This window comes from Camelus dromedarius, chromosome 19, assembly GCF_036321535.1.
Source record: "Camelus dromedarius isolate mCamDro1 chromosome 19, mCamDro1.pat, whole genome shotgun sequence".
In the NCBI taxonomy this organism is placed as follows: domain Eukaryota; kingdom Metazoa; phylum Chordata; class Mammalia; order Artiodactyla; family Camelidae; genus Camelus; species Camelus dromedarius.
In genome coordinates, this window is record NC_087454.1 from 14,393,427 (window position 1) to 14,409,903 (window position 16,477).

General features: G+C 38.7%; 1 pseudogene; it reads left to right on the plus strand.

The window, feature by feature from the left end:
- Positions 1 to 9,929, plus strand: part of LOC105089195 (uncharacterized) — a 56,499-nt pseudogene extending 46,570 nt beyond the window's left edge.
- The last annotated feature ends 6,548 nt before the right edge of the window (positions 9,930 to 16,477 follow it).

A 16,477-nucleotide genomic window follows, 5' to 3' on the forward strand; every position in this document is an offset into this window, starting at 1 on the left:
CATTGTCACATTTTTTCTCTGTGAGCTACCATAAGATTTTGCGTATATTTCCCTGTGCTATACCGTAGAATCTTGTTTATCTATTCTACAATGTTGAAATCCCAGTCTATCCCTTCCCACCCTCTGCCCCCCGGCAACCACAAGTCTGTATTCTATGTCTATGAGTCTTGAAATAGTAAAATTCTTATGGTAGAAGATACAGCTTGATTTGTATCCTCTCTTTCTTCACCATTTTGGTGTCTTCAGCTAACATTTATATGGTGTTTTATTATAAATATTCTTGCTTACAATTCAAAGCTCACATGAGGTAGACAGTACAATTCAAAGCTCACATGAGGTAGACATTAATATTCCCATTTTATAAGTGAAGAAATTGAGGTGGTCATAGAGAGGTAATGAAGGAGTCAGAATTCAAGCTTAGTGCCATTGTCCTTAAATCCTTTCTTTTCTTTTTTTTAATTTTTCTTTTCTTTTTTTGTTGTTGTTGAAATAGAATTGATTTACACATTGTGCTAGTTTCTAGTACAGTGAAGTGATTCAGTTATATACATGTATATATATGAAATGAATGTATAAGATATATAATATTCTTTTTCATATTCTTTTCCATTATTGTTTATTACAGGATATTGAATATAGTTCTCTGTGCTATACAGTAGATCATTGTTGTTTATTTTATGTATAGTAGTTTGTATCTGCTAATCCCAAACTCCCAATTTGTCCCTCTCCACCCTCTTTTTCCCTTTGGTAACCATGAGTTTGTTTTCTATGTCTGTGAGTCTGTTTCTGTTTTGCAAATTAAGTTCATTTGAGTCATATTTTAGATTCCACATGTAAGTGATATCCTGTGATATTTGTCTTTCTCTTTGTGACTTACTTCTCTTAGTACGATCATCTCTAGGTCCATCCGTGTTGCTGCAAATGATATTATTTCACTCTTTTTTATGGCTGAGTAGAAGATGTGGTATACACACACACACACACACACACACACACACACACACAATGGAATACTGCCTTTAAATCCTTTCTCTTTCCGCTATGCTACACTTCAAAAGACTGTGATTAGTCCATCCGTCCTGCCTGCCTGCCTGCCTGATCTATCTACCTATCTCTTTATTTGGTAGCAATGGGGTGGGTATAGAGAAGGTGGATTTCTGGAGTTTTGTTTTAAATTATGGGTCTTGCCCTAACAACAGACCGTCTTGTTCATAACCTTGGGCGTTCTCGTCAGAGCAGGGATTATTATGCTTTGCCTAAGCACTTAGTAGATACAGCAGATGTCTATTCAAATATCACTTTAAAAATGCCTGGAATTGTATTTAAATTGCTTCCATTATTCACTAATTAAATTGCAGATTGTTTCTCCTGGGGATTTTGCACTAGGCTGAGTTTCTTCAATTGTTTGTGTTGGACAATGACAAAATAAATCTATTGCATTGTAGCTTAGTGAAAAATCTTGCTGAATAGGCTAAATAATTCCACAATCATCCTACAGCAGACCTTTTTTTTTTTAATATGTTTTCTTTTTTCCTGGCAAGACTGAGCATGGACAGATAGTGGGCTTTTGTTTGTTTTTATTTGCGTAATTTGATCCTGGTGCTTAAAATACCTGGAGGGGTCTTGGATACCAGGGAGACCCATGTGTTCTATTGAATGTGTCAGCTTCCTTGGTCTGCATGGATTTTACAAAGAGCTGCACAATGAAATTCAGATATTTTAAAACCACATGTGTGTTTTTCACATGGCTGCCACTATTTAAATCCTGAATCAGTCTTTTCAGGAGGTTGGGCAGAGCAACCTCTTCACCCGAAGGCTTCATCTAGGGTCCTTGTCAGCTGCCGTTGCTTTGCTAGGTAGCAGTTACATTCTCCTATGTGCCATTTTCATTTACACTGAGAGGATGAAGAAAAACAGAATTAGGAGGAGTCAGCCAGAAGAGTTCAGTGCTCCTGCAGACCCGGGGCTTGTCACAATATATACCCTTGATGTTTTTGAACAGGAATGCTTGCTTGCTCTTATGGAAATGATTTCCATTCCCCTGAAAACAAAACAAACAAACAAACAAAAAAACCGCACAACAATCTCATGCTAACGTTCACTCCTATCCACAGATAATTACGACTTTGCTCTCAAAATAAATAAATACTTGATACTTACATGAGTACTGGCTTTGGGGCAACCAGTGTCTCTGCTAAGCTTCATATACAATATCATATTTCATCCTTACAACCTGGTGAGGAAGGTGGTATTCTCCCCATTTTACAGACTAGAAAAGTGAGGTTCAGAAAGGTTAGGAGACTCACTCAGACGGCCCACTGATCATAGATGGCAGATCTGGTATCGCATCCTTTTTGTGATATAAGTGCTCAGCTTGTTTAAAAGTGCTCATTTTTTCAGGGTTGTTACTGATATTAGTGATCTTTAGACTGGAGAACACATACCCAAGAAGTACAAGCATTAAAGACAATTTCAGACAAAGTGTAAGAATTCAGTTCTGTTCCACAGTGTGCTAATATGGCAGAGCTGAAGCGGGGGAGCTGTAGAGCCACCAAAATATTGGATGGGAAACGGAATGCTTTTTCAAATCAAGCGCTTTTGAATAGTGACCCTGGATAGTTGGTGAGAAAGAGTTTGTCACCAACATAAATAATCAGAAAGACGTGTTGGATGAGTTTGAGGCAAGCGGGCGAGCCCCACGTGGAGCTGTTAAGAAGAAACCAGGGCGTGTGAAGAAATGCAGGTTGCTTGGTGTCCAGGATACAAGCAAGGATGGGTCTTAGCATCGCAGATGGAAACTGCAGCAGCAAATAACCGAGAACCAGAAGAGAGACATTTCCATCTGGATCCGTTCCGAAGAGGATGTCGGAGAACTCTAGCCATGAAAGCCAATAAATCTCCACTGGTTATGTCTGATCCAAATGCAGGACAAATTCAAAATGAGCCCTTTGCATACATATTCCTATTTGGAGGCACCCTAAGCCGTATAAATTCTGTTGTAGGGAAAGACCTATTTTAGCCTTATATATTAAGTATATTTAAAACAAACACTTCTTTCTATAGAATCTCCTACCACTTTATTGTTCATTTTCAGAATAAAATGTAGGTATTTTGTTCTTAATGTTGTTTCCCAGTGTCTTAGGAGGTGAGGTGGCAGACACAGTAGCCGTGATGTAGTGTTTGAGGAACGTTGAGGTGGTCAGTAACCTTTTGGATGGTGGTGATGAAATTCAGAACTGGAGGGTGATTTATAGGTCAGTAACAATAAAATGTTGCTGTGTGTTTCTGAAGTCATGTGACAATGACCTACTTTCTGTTTTGCTTATGTGTTTCCTGATTCAAGTTTTTCAGGCATAAAGAATTTGGGGGCCTTTGCTCTTTTTTTTTGCTGCCTTGTCGCCTACGATTTTTGTGTTCTGACTAATATGGGTAATACGGGTGTGTCTGCTAATTTGGGTATTTAAATCAGATTTTAAATGAAAAGGCATGGGAAAAATTTTGACACATTTTATTAGACAAATGGAAATTGTGTGGTATTTGTATACAAAAATGTTTTCTTTATTGAAACTGTCAGGATTTCATGAATTTAGGAGTGTGTGTGCGGGTATATCACAGGCCCCTCTGAGAATTTCTTAAAAGCAATGGAAACTTGCCCCAAGAAAAAAATCCGTATATTCACGCACATAAGATTTTCTCATACAATTTCAAATGATGGATTCATCCCTGAACTCTTGGTTATGAATCCTTTGTTCTGAGTTATCTACAGTCATTTTGAATGTACTTGGCTTTGGGCACTGGCTATTTGTGTGATTCCCAGGGAAAGGTGGACTTTTGAGTCTATATGAGACCTAGCAGGAGATTTGGAGATTTCTAGATTTCAAGTGAATGCGTTCTCAGCCAAACTCACAGAGAGTGTGGCAGAGAAAGAACTTGACTTTGAGAATGTGTCTCCTGGGGATGCTGGCTGGTGGAAATGAGACTAGAGAAATATTTGGAAGCATAATTAATGACTTATTAGTAAATTAATTAGCTTAAAAAACCTTAGACTATATACTCAACCAGAGGATTTCCAATAACAAACACACTGAAGACAAATAAAAGTAAATCTTTATAATGACATTAGACCTTGAGAATGAAAGATGGAGATCCTTAAAGGCAGGGACCATGGCCCTGTGATGTATGTTCAGGGAGCTCCTCTATGTGACTGAGTGCCTGGCTCTGGGAGTGGAAGAGGCCAGTGTTCACTGGGTCTCTTCTGGGAGGAGATGAGTTTGAGGTCAGTTTCAACTCGAAGCTTATTGGATTTCAACTCTTTTCTGTCAAAGCATCTCAATGACACAGCACCCCGCATGGGAGAAAAACCTAGAAGAGTTGTGAGACCCTCCCTGCCCTCCTGCCCTCCTCCCTCCTCATGGCGGAAGCACCGTCACCCTCCAGCTCCCAAATTGCTCTGGAGGGAACTGCAGCTTAACAACTCTGGTCTAAAAGGAGCCCAAACTGTGCTCTCAGACCACACCTACCATCCTTCCAGCAATGAACAGTAAAAGGCCACAAAACCAAAAACATGTCTTCATCTTCCTGTAAATGCCCATAATCCCCCTGTGTATACCGCACACCTAACATCTGTACAGAATGGCTTCTGGTTGCCTTAGTTTGCCTACCAGATTGAAACGTCCTTAGGTTAAGGTCAGGGAGCTTCTCTCACACCATGCGACAGTCCTTTCCCAAGTGAGGCAAGCCAAGCCGATTGCTGGTATCCAGTGAACAGGGGCTGAGTGTATCATAAAAAGGCCAGTCAGTATCTCTTAAAACCTCTCAACATTCTCTTTTGAATTGTTTCCAACTGCTGATCAATTTGGAACCACAATTCAAAGTTATGTTGTCAGAGGCTGAGCTGTTTGCTTGTAGCTATGACAGTTAGTCTTGTAACTGACCCTGGATTTGCACAGCAAGTAAATGGTCGCCCTTACGTGTTTGGTTTTCCATTGATATTTATGACGTATAGACTTGAGATGGATGGAGCTACAGTCAGGTTCTGATAATTTTGTTGTATGAATGAAGCAGATTCATTCATTAAATTACCATTCATTGACTACCGTGTACTGGGGATTATTTTATACACCGAGGATATCAGTATGGGTAAGATACCGTATCTGCTTCTAATCTGTTCTCAACTTGGTAAGGGAGACAGATCCATGAGTGGTCTTTGCAATATCTAATGTGTTAAGTAGCTTGAGAGAAGGAAGGAAGGAAGGCCAGAGAGACTACCTGATTCTGCTTGGGGGTGCCAGGCACAGGACAGGGTGAGGAATGTGACTGGAATGGTGACATTCCAAGTGGAGGGAAGAGCCAGGGCAAAGCACAGAGGAAGATTCTCTGGGTAGTACTCCTGGAGTGTAGGTTGGGCCCAGGCATAGCTGGGATGAGATAGAAGGGTGGTGTGTAGATTCTGTGAGTGGTTTTAAGCACCAGCCCCTCTCCCCCACAGCTTTCCCACGCAGAGTAGTTTGGATTTTCTGTTGTAGCCACTGGGTGCTTCTGAATGGGTAAAAGCTGGTTCTGACTATCAGCTTTTTTTAGAGTAAACATCTACACTCAGATCTCAGTTCTTGCCTGGGGTAAATAGTAAATAGGGACTGTAATTGGCCAGAGGAACTATTTCATCACACTCCAACGAATGATCAAGGAAGCTTAAGCAAAATTCAGGGTCAGGCAAGGTGATTGCCAAATTACCACAAAATCACTTTAGAGCATGTGTGTGTATGTGGGAGGGAGGGTCCTCTTGAATATACATTTGCTTGTTTATTTGTTTGATTAGAATGAAGAGAAGTAAGGGAGAACTTTAAGTGTTTCTCATTTCAGCACTTTGACTCGGGATCTGAGTTAGACTAATGGCGTAATCCTTGCTGCCCTTTCTCAGCTGGCTATGCATCCGCCTGACGTCAAAGGGTAGTGGCCCGTGGTGTCGATGAAATAGAAGCAACAGAGAACAGTCGAATACTGCATCTAGGTCATCTTGCGCATGATGGGACAAGGAAATTACTTTAGACCCAGCGCCAGTGTAACCTGCATAACTGGATTTCCATGTTCTGTCCCCTGTTCAGAGTCTGAGAAGTAATTTTAATGTTAAAAAAAGCCACTTTGTCATATACCTCATAGCATCATCTGGTTCATTCCTTTATCCAATAACAAGTATTTATTGAACACCTACTAAGTGTTACTCTTATAGGTTAAACTTTAAGAGGGAGAGGGAGGATGGCACAGCGAGGATGGTGCCGTATGTGCCAAGTCCAGGGTGAGAAAGAGTGTGTGTGTGAGTGTGTGTGGAGGATGAAAAGCATGCAGCCTGGCTGTACTCTGGAGTGTGAAGTGGAAGCAGAGAGGTTGAGCTGAAGCTTTGTTCAGAGCCCAATCATGGTTTGAACTATGTCCAGGGGTCTGGAATTCTTCCTAATGCCGATAGGAGATTTGCTTCCTAGAAGGATCAGTTTAGCTGGCGTGAAGAGTGGGTGGAGTAAGGCAAAGTTAAAGATAAACCAGTTTCGAGGTTTCTGCTCAATCTGGATGGGAGATAGCAGTAGCCCTAACTGGGGGAGAGGCTGCAGGAGTGTAGAGAGGTTCAGGAGGTAGATTTTAAGTGGGACTTGGCGACTGACTGGAGGTAGCGGGGGCGGGTCTTGGGCAGCAAGAAGAGGATGCTCTTTCTTGATCTGGGAAACATAATATTTATCTATGAGGGGGTGGGTTGGTAATTTCAGTGTAATTCAAAAACTATCAGAACTGATCTAGGAAGCCTCTGCATTCTCTGCTTGCTCAGGCAATGAGTAGGTGCGTTGGAGATGAGAGGAATTAATCAGAAGCATGATGCACTCCCATTTTGAGTTTTCTCTCTGCTTTTAAATTTCCAGGCCAGTAGCGGATGCCTCGGTAGTTTGAGGGAGACTGTGATCCTGTAGTCTTTTTTATTTTCAGAGAATTAGAGCTATGTAAACTTCCTTAGAGAAGGTGATTTTTGCAGCCCCTGAATTTAAAGCACAGCTAGTTCCACCTTTAGCTGAAAATCAATGATGTCTGGTGTTTATCAGAAGCCACCCAACACTCTTGTGTCCAGGTCACCAGCACTCATATTTTATGCTTGTCACTTTGAGCCAAATAATGTCCAGTTGTCCCCAACTGCTAGGTTCTTGAGGCCCTGTTCTCTTGGATCTTCAAGTTTTTTTTTAATTAAAAATTTTTTTTTTTGATTTCTAGAAAAGCACATTTGATTGTTACTAAATTAATACGTTTTTCTCTTTCTGAACATGTCATCCAGGTCATTAAATGGAAAAATGTAGTCTATGATGCTACAGAGCTTGCCCTTTTTATTTTAATACGTATGTTTTCAACATAAAAAAAATCAAAATCGTGTACACTTTGTTAAAAGAATGTATAGCTGGAATTTTAATTTGATTATCTTTCCCAATTTTCCCAGGCTTTCATAGGCTTTCAGAGGTTTGTTTGAACAGCTGTACTTTTGTAAATCTTAGTAACAAATGAATCAGGAACGATTTTGTGGAGCAAGTCAGATGAAAGGAACTTCCTAAGAAAGACAGGTCATTAAGAGAACGAAGAAGGAAAAGATAGCAAAATTTTGAGAAATTTAACAACTGTTTTTTTTTTAATAAGGCAATTTGTTCTAGTAATTCTTTTCTGATAATCTTAAAATATGCTGTCATTAATAGAGAAAGTGTCTTACTTCCCTTTAGGTTGTAATATCGGCTAGAAATAAAATTTAAAACTAAAGTCAGCAGGAAAAGACAAATGCTAACAACTGAGAAGCATAAAAAGGAAGATAGAGCAATGCAGTCAATTTTCTATTATCTGTAATTTTCTGTCATCTCTATGTGTGTTATCCATATGCTGGGGCTGGCGGGATGGAAGAGGAGAGGGTGGAATTGTGAACTCTATCTGCCTCCAATCACAAAAAGATCAAATTAACATGTGAAAAGATATTTGCCAGAGCCGGAGGATGGGAGGGCTTTTGCTTTTAACGTCTTACCTAGTGGATAGATTTGAACGCAGAAAATGAAGCTAAACTAAATTCAGGGAAACACTGATTCACACAACTGGGTAAACAATTTACTGAATTTGCTAATTAATCAACTTGTGCTTCTCCTTTCCAAAACAGATTCGCAGGCAATAAAATAAATTAAATCAACATTTCCCGCACCAACCCCTACAACCTCCCCACTACTAAAAATAAGCCTGCTTTCCCGGGTAACTCGGTCATTGAAATTCCCATGGCTGTCCTCTGGCAGTCCACTGCAGGAAGCAATTGTATGGATACAAAATCAGTTCTCTGCAGATTGCAGAGTTTGGGTTCTGAGCATTACACCTTAGCCCTCTACCTAAGATGATGAATAAAATAAATATTAACTGAAGTTATTTTTAGAAATAAATGGCCTACGATGATGCTGATCTGCAGATAGAGGAGCCTGTGACTTACAGATAGATCTTTTATGAAGCTTGCATTTCTATTGATGGTAGGAAATAATGACTTTGGAGGAAAATCCTGAAAAATTAAGGATATTTAGTTTGAAGACAAAGTGTGACAGTGAAAATATTTCAGTTTATTAGTCTGCAGACCTGGTACCTAAGGTTGAGTTTGCCTAACTTTAAACCACTAGGATAAGACTCAGTTTTAGATTGCATGTATATACCTATAATCATTTTATACACACATACATTCACTTAAACACAATATACAAGGAAACGTGAAGAACAGAATAAACAGGGATGAAAATGAATCAAAAGTTTGTGAAGTATATAACAGGGTCATACTGTAGAGCACAGGGAACTGTATTCAATAGCTTGTGATAACCTATAATGAAAAAGAACACAAAAAAGAATATATATATATGTATAACTGAATTACTATGCTGTGCACCAGAAACTAGCACAAGAGTATAAATCAACTATACTTCAATAAAAAAATTTAAAAATTAAAATAAAAAAATATTACCAAGTGGTGAATGACAAGTTTTACACAAGTCAGGCAAAATATAATACAGGGATATCCTAGTTATCAAGGTAATTATGAGTCAAGACGGTGTCACTAGGTTTTTCATTGTTTTAAAGGCATGATACTCAGATGCGGAAATAGGCGGACAGCCGATTAGAACTGAGAAAGAAAACAGTGTTGATATTAAAGTTCTGCTCACACTTGCAGCATTTCCTTGCCTTCATCATGATTGGGCACCCTTCCAAGGAAGGATCTAAACGGAAAGTCCTCCCAGCTGACTTCTTAATGCCACTAACCTTAATCACCTTCTGGTGCCCTTACCTTGAGGATCAAGACTCCCCAAGGATTGCCTTTCCTCACTTTTCCTTTTCTGATGGACCTATTCTGATTCTTAACAGTCTTGTTCACCCTCGGATATTATGCTCAAAACTCATTTACATGCTCAACTAATCTTAATTAAAATGTAAAGGAAGATCAGGGCATGATCACATTAGGTTCTGAATGTATTCAAATAGGTGGGCATGAGTGTAATGGATTAAACAATTCTTGGAAGAGCTCCTCTTCCCCATGGTGTCTTAGTCTTGTTGCCATTTCTTAGTATTCTCTTCAACTTCCAGTTTTGAGCATTGGCTGAGTGTTCTCTTTTAACTTACAGACTATTTAGCTATCTGGAAACGCATGCCCATGTCTTTGACTGCGGGTCAGAATTGCTTTCCTTACAGTCTGATGGGGAGAGTTGTTAAACATTGAAATGTCCTTCTGAGGTGGGCTATGGAATGTCGTGTAAGTTATTAATTTTTTTTTGGAATGCAATGGATTTTCATGTTTTGCTGGGATAGCTTGGACAAATCTGTGGAATTTCCTTCTGTTTTATTGAGGTATAACTGACCTACAACATAATATTGGTTTCAGGTGTACAGCAAAGGGACTCACTACTTTTATATATTGTGAAACGATCACCCTAGTCTAGCTAACATCCGTGGCCACACATGGTTACAGAATTTTTTTCTTGTGATGAGAATTTTTAAGATTTACTCTGTTAGAGCTCTCAAATATGCAATACAATATTATCAGCTATAGTCACTGGGAATTATTTATTTTATTTTTAAACTGAAATACATCTTTTGAATCCCTTCACTCATTTTGCTCACCCCCTGTTCTCAACCACCAATCTGTTCTCTGTATCTATGAGTTTGTTTTCTTTTTCTTTTTTTAAAAATTTCACATATAAGTGAGAACATATGGTACTTATCTTTCTCTGTCTGACTTATTTCACTTCACATAATGCCTGTAAGTACCATCCATGTTGTAGCAAATGGCAAAATTATTTTTTATGGTTGAGTAATATTCCATTATGTGTGCACACACACACACACACACACACACACACACACACACACACCTATATACATTTTCTTTATGCATTCATTCACCAATGGACACTTAGGTTGTTTCTTTATCTAGGCTATTGTAAATAATGCTACAATGAATATTAGGTTGCATATATCTTTTCACATTAGTGTTTTCATTTTCTTCAGATAAATACTCAGCAGTGGAATAGCTGGATCATATAGAAGTTCTAGTTTTAATTTTTTGAGGAACCTACATACTGTTTTCCATAGTGGCTGCACCAATTTACATTCCCAGCCTCAGTGCACAAGGGTTCCCTTTTCTCCACATCCTCTCCAACACTTGTTATTTCTTGTCTTTTTGGTAATAGCCACCTGACAGGTGTGAGGCAGGAACTCATTGTGGTTTTGGCTTGCATGTTCCTGATGGTTAGTGATGTTGAGCATCTTTTCTTGTGCCATGAAACATGTACCATGTTGGCTGTCTGTATGTTTTTAGAAAAATGTCTATTCAGATCTCCGAAGTTTCCTTTTAAGCCCTGTGAGTCTCAGTCTTGTTGCTGTTGGAGTTTCCAGCGTGACCTCCTTGATGAGTGAAGATGTAGAGGGCAAAGAAGTAATTTTATTTAATAATACTATAAATCCACCATCTCCATACTGTTAGGTGGTCAGATGTACTCAAGATTAAATGAAATGTTTCAAAATTGGTTATCATGGATTTGATTGTGCAGATGGCCAAACTAAATTGATTTCTAAGAATTTGCTTTGTAATTTATCAAGTTATCCTTAATGTTCAAATTAGGAAACGATTTGGCTAGATGTGGGTGAAGAAGACGAACATGACCTTGTTTTAATAGTGATGGCCAACTCATCCTTAAAAACGCACCACTTCTCCTGTGACATCTTCTCAGACCTCTCTCTCCGCTGTCCAGCCATTAGTTACTACCTGAGTTGACCCATGTGAGGCATTAAGCATAGTGTCTAGGACCATGAAAGTGTGATCATAAAGGTTAGCTTTCACTATTATTATTTTTAATATTTATAATACAGTTTACTTAATAGATATAAAGGATTTATTTTCATTTTATAATTAAAATATTTTTATCTACTGTGTGCTCTTCTATGACTACCTGTACATCATACATGTATTCAATCAGCCATCAAAAATGTATTGCTTGCCTAATGTGTTTTAGGTGCTGGCACTAGAACCCAGAGGTAGATGACTAAGGCAGAGGTGTCCTTTTGAAAATGATATTTTACCTCTTACAATAATATATTATGCTAGTGCATTTATTTATGTCTTTTATGTTGTGAGTTCATTTGAGGTCAAAACCATGAGAGCCAAAACATTCATATCAACTTGCCCTGAAATAATTAAGAATTAGAGAGATAAATCATCACAAAGTAACCTTGCATTGGTCAAACTACTTTTATTTTTTAATTTAAATGTTTAAATTTTTATTAGCATTTAGCACAGTATCTGACACCTAGAAAACTCTTAATAAGCACAATTACTATTAGCAGGCTGTTTATTTCAATGTTGCTCCCTGAATGACTTTTCATGAAAACTACTATTCAGCAAGGAGGCCAAAAAAAGTGTAGAACATCATGCTAAAAGGTTAACCATTGCTGAGTTTTTAACCCCCAGTTTAATTGAGATGTAACTGACCTGTAACATGGTATATGTTTATATAACATGATTTGATAGATGTACATGTTGCAAAATGATCACTATAAGAAGTTAAATTAACATCCATTACCTCATATTGTCTTTTTTTCTCTTGTGACAAAATTAGTTTTTAAAACACTATACCGTATTCAGTTCTGGACACATTAGGAATGTTGAGGACTTCAGCATATTGATATTTCTGTTTATCCTTTAGGAGACCATTCCCTATGAACAATAACTACTCTCATCAGCATCATGATTACTCCTTACTGCCAATACGTAGTGTTGTATGGGGCTCCCACATCTCTTGGCTCCTTTGAACCTTAGAATAATTCTATGTGATGTGGAGGGCAGCAGATTCTTCTGTATTTTTTGAATATGGTCAACCTTCCCAGATAACGTAAGTGATTTTCTTAAGCTTATGCATCTATTAAGTCTAGCATCAGGGCTCAAATCCAAGTTTCCTCAGTTCAAGTCCACTGTGTTCACCACTAGATGATAATGTTGGGGATATTACTTGGGTAGTTGAAGAAGCTGAGGTGGTTTCATTGTAAAAAAGGAGAGCTATGTGGGATGATGATTGCTGTCTTTACCTGTTTAAAAGCTCATTCTGTAGGCTTACTCTGAAACTTCTCAGGATAAAACTTGAATGTGTTTGTTGCTTATGAATGCTTCTGTTTTGGATTAATAAGGAAATTTTTTTTTTTTAGTATGCGGAGCCAGAAGTCGGCAGGCCCTACCATGCCCTTGTGCATTGGCTTCTGTTCACTCATTTGCTTCATTTCATCAAATTCTTCCCCATCTCATTCACAACTCATTAGTCATCTTTTCTACCACAGAACCTTTGCACTGCTAAGCCCTCTGCCTAGGTTGCCATTCTCCTTTCCCCAATTTTGCTTGCTTGCATCTCTCATATCCTTTTGGACTCAGCTGAAAGGTTGCTTGGTTGGCTGTCTTGGATCTTTTTGGACTCAGCTTAAAGGAGAAGAATTTCCAAAGAGAATGAACGTTGTGTGCCAACCTCACAAAAGAGTCAGGAGTGCAAGCAACAGAAAATGCACTTTAACCAGAAGTGAAGCTTATTGACAGGATATTGGGAAGCTCATGAGAGAGAGCTCTCCTTGGGAGCACTGAAGAACTAGGAACACAGTTAAATTTTTAGGAACAGTGTTCAGAGCCATGCCAGAGAACTGGCCCAGAGAGGAATCTTCCACCACCCATGCTGGCCCACTGAGCACTAGAGGCTGCAGTCTGCACTGCTGCCAGGAAATCTGCTGTGTTGCATCTGCTGCTGGCAGTCGTGCTACTCTGGGAACTCAGCCTTGCCACCAGTGTTGGTCCCCTAAGCTGGACACCTCTGTTGCCATCTTGACCAGTAAAAGCAAATGGAATCCACACCATTTTGTATGGTCTTTTGTCTAGTTGCTCACATGTGAATGTCGGTTTTGCAAGGGTGAATCCAATGGGTGGTGCTGAATTCACCCAAGCTGCAGAGATGGCTGGAGAGCTGACTTTCTTAAGCTCTGTCTTGGTAAAGTGGGACTCAGAAAGCCAAAAATGACCCGGCTACATCCAGGGTGTTCCAAAGGTGCTGGCCAGCCAGAAAACAGGGAAAGTATCCCGACACTAAGACCCAAGGTTCTCATCTGTATTAAGGCCAATCAGACCTACATTACAGGGTTGTTACTAGGATTAAGTAAGGTAATTTAGATGAAACTGTTTAATAATATATATATTTTTTACTATGATTTATATCTTTCGCCAAAGCATGAAATTGGGTGCTTAATAAGTTGATTCATCTCTAATTCACTTTAGAAGCTTTTAGAATAGGAAGGCCATTCTGCCTCTGCAAAAGGCACTGTAAATGTCTTGGAGAAATAAAACAACAACAACAAACACTTTCTTATATCAAAGAGCTGCCCTCATACATTTATATCATCTCCATATTTTAATTTTTTTTAATGGAAACATACAAACTGATACCAAGCATAGAAATGGGAGTTTTAAAATTGGAGTGGGTTTTCAGCTACTTTTGACTTGTTTCTGAATTTTAAGTATTTGTTCTGCTTTGGTTTTTTACTCTGGTTTCATCGTGAATACAGACCTCTTGTTCCAAACCAGACAATGGGCTTATTCAATTCTCAGTGCCCTCTACATTTGGTTGTTCTGCCGTGGCCTTTCAGTGACTCTACTGGAGGGATTATTATCTTAGAAAAAATGTGGACGTGACAGCTGAGTTTTTAGCACAACTAATAGCAATTGTGTAAAAGAGGGTGTGAGTGTAAATCGCTGGAGAAGTTGCCAGATTTGCATTAACGCTTATGCAATGGGAATTAGTCACATAAGGAGAGGTCAGTTTCAGTGTAATTTCAGTGGAGAAAGGGCTGTTTTCTTCTTTGACAGAAGTGTTTCTCTGTATAACATCTCAAGCTTTTGAGTTAGGCTACTTAATTAGCATTAGCTTTCCTTTTTTTTTTGGGGTGAATATTAAATTGAAATGATTGCTAGAAAAAGTAGCACATGACTTAGCTTTGCAATGCCAAATACCAGGTTGTAATTGCAAGATTTTTTTTTTTTTTTGCCATCCTCAAGTTATATTTTATTCAAGAATATGCAGAATTTTAAGATATGTGTTTTCAGATTTCTTCTTACTTCAGCGATGGTTACTTCATACTAGATTGAACTGCCTCCTGGATTTCCAAATCCCTCATGTTGAATTCAGGGGTATTTCTTCTTAATATATTCATCTCTTCCTCCACATCTTCTCAGCCCTTTCCTCCCCAGCTATACATATGTGCACACACAGTCACTCATTCATTTATGCTTAACCTAAATAGGACATTTGTTTCAGAACATTGGAAGTCTGGAATTGTGTTTTGGTAGAGGTCTTAGCTTGAAAGTGGAATCTGTCTTATAAATAGCTTGTAGTCAGTAGAGCTTACTGGGGTAAACAGAGCGCTCTGGGTAACAGTAAATTTTGGTGATTCAAAATTTATTTCGATGATCTGCTATGTATAACTATTCATGTGATCTGTGAATATTTTCTGGCCCTGAAAATGTCTAATTTCATCTCTTGAAATACGTACTGTGCATCAGGGAGCTGATGATTGGGGAGAGGGATGAGGTGGATGAGGGACATATGAAACAGTCAGTGCTGAAGCTTTTGCTTTAATTGCTAATGTTGAAAGTGACTCGACACTGTCCACCCCCACTGCCCCAAGTCTGCAAAGGAGTTCTCAGTGTGGGGGTATTGTGATTGCCTTTTCTTTTATTGACTCACTAAATTCTGAGATTACTCTCTACCATTAGATATTGACAAACCATAAAATTCTTACGGAACCTGCTCAGTCGTGACTTATAAAGAATTATCTTGTTAATAAACTGAGCATCATTTGGAATTCAAGTTTAATTAAAATGGAAAAGTAAATGATTATGTAAAGATTTTTCCTCATGTAAGCCTGTATACTTTTATTGCCTCTTTACCTTTTCTCTGAATTCATGGATTTTTATTTCAAACCCATTTTTGCAACGTGAATTTTACAGAATCTGTTGTAATACCTGCTCTCTTGTTAGCTTTTGATTTAAAGATTTTTTTTTTCTAACTGAAAAGGTTGAGAAAGTCTTCTGAAGTAGAGTCTGGGGGAGGTAAAAATGAAAAACAAATCTTTGGTGTCCAGGGGGTTTCATTTTTAAGGATTCTATTTAAAGATAATGATTGTTTATGGACTCTTTAAAGATGTTTTCTCGTGCAAGTTGCCAGATAACAGATTAGTTATCTGAGAGTGGTTTGAAAGGCCTTTTGAAATTGCCTGGGTGACAATATTACCTTATGGTACTTATAAAGCTCCTTTGAAGGTGGCTTTTTATATTGGAAAACCAGAAAGTATTTTTTTTTCTTCTTTTATTAAACAGAAAGTACTACGTGGACCAGAGATTTAGTGAAATGTTGTAGAAGAAATATACTTGTTATTTCTGTGACTGGCTCGGTTTTTGCATCTTTTGGTCTTTGTGGGTTACAGGATTTTTCTGTAATTCAGATTCTTAGAATCATGTGTATGCTGCTTTATGTAAATAGTGCGTAATTACCAAGTATACACTGTCATGCCTCCGAAATTGAGGCCGTCTTCCCCTTTCTCACCTTCTCTTTACCTCCAGATACTATTTGGTGCAAAGTCTGGATTGCTGCTCCCAAGCTTGGTTGTTAAGAGAGCTTTGGGTTGTAGGGCACGAAACATTCCTGCACAACCTTTGTGATAAATACACAGTCACGCGAAAAGAACAGGGTCATTGGGATGGGCTGTCAGGGTCCAGGCTAGACACTCACAGAGGCAGATACTGTACTTGGGGTTGGCGGGAGTGTATGGGAACCCTCTTCAGTCCAAGCTTATCTGAGCTCACAAAGGAACTTCACGGTCCGCTGCTCTCCAAAAGCAATTTAGGCAGGCCCTTTTCTTCCCA